Consider the following 1,312-nt stretch of genomic DNA (forward strand, 5'->3'; position numbering starts at 1 on the left):
TATAACTTGCTAATAAATTGAACTATCGTAAAAAACCAACTCACAAACATAGATAATATTCTTACCATCAAGTTTCATAATAGGTAAATTCACTCTAATTTTTAAACTGACGAAGCTACATGTGTTCTGCTGAGCGTAAATGTGCTATGTTATGCACTTGTAAGACGGAGACAACAAATGCGGGTGTGGCATCCTCTTAACTGAAGGCTCATTCGGCTAATTCTTGTTTTATATTTTTAATTAAATAGAACAAATTGATATAATTATAACTTATATAAATAATATTACTAAAAGTTCATTTTTAAATGTAACACTGATCTTACCTCATCTTCGTTTACTTCGTCAGCTTTTGATTTTTTTACAAAAAAAGAAAGAATAGTACTTATTCTTTCTTTTGTTAATCTCATGCTCATTAGTGATATTCATACTAAAATACTAAATGTGTAGGCGTGTAGCACCACTGCACCAGTTATGGAAATATAAATTTTAACATAAACAGTCACAGAGGCGTCAACAATCAGAAAACTATGTAAAACTATTAACTATAATATTACGTGGGTAGTAAAAGACGTCGTCACATCAAACAACGGTCGTTTTGCGTCAGTGGTTATCAGTTTATCATCACAATTATTACGTATCGAAAAAACCACAGATGTCTATAAATAGAAATTTGTATTTGTAGGAAAAACACTTGGTTAATCTATGGTGTTGCGTTTCACGTACTATGATTGTATGGATGTATCATGAATGATAATATGATAGGCGAAATATATCATTTGAGAGCCAAAATAAGGACATGGTGGATTAAATCCGTAATTATAATATATTATATTATATTATTATAATATACATTTTATATGTCAATACATTAAACATTTTAAAAAAAAAAGGCTCTGGGGGGGGATCTATCTCCATCATCCCTCCCCATAACTACGCCACTGCAGTGCACACAATAAATGAACAAAATATTGTAGTTAAAAGACGTTAGAAGAGTAGGCTTTAATTTTGTAATGGAGTTTTCATACTGTTTGGCAGACAAACTTCGGCCCAAATGAAGCGGTCTCATGCTCAATTTTCAATAGATGTCGGCAGGTCCTAAAATACATCTGATTTCAAGGGACACACCACACACTTATAAATTTAACTGTTACTTTTGGGCTTTGACAGTTTTCTATAGAAAAAAAAACCTGTTGGGGTTGTAACACACAAAATCCCTCCTTACCACTTTTATATATCACTTACCCTGTAAATGAATTAGTGAGGTAATTTTTATAATTATTTTAAATCACTAAAAGCAGTAAAAGACTATGTG

Source organism: Acyrthosiphon pisum, chromosome X, assembly GCF_005508785.2.
Source record: "Acyrthosiphon pisum isolate AL4f chromosome X, pea_aphid_22Mar2018_4r6ur, whole genome shotgun sequence".
NCBI classification, from domain to species: domain Eukaryota; kingdom Metazoa; phylum Arthropoda; class Insecta; order Hemiptera; family Aphididae; genus Acyrthosiphon; species Acyrthosiphon pisum.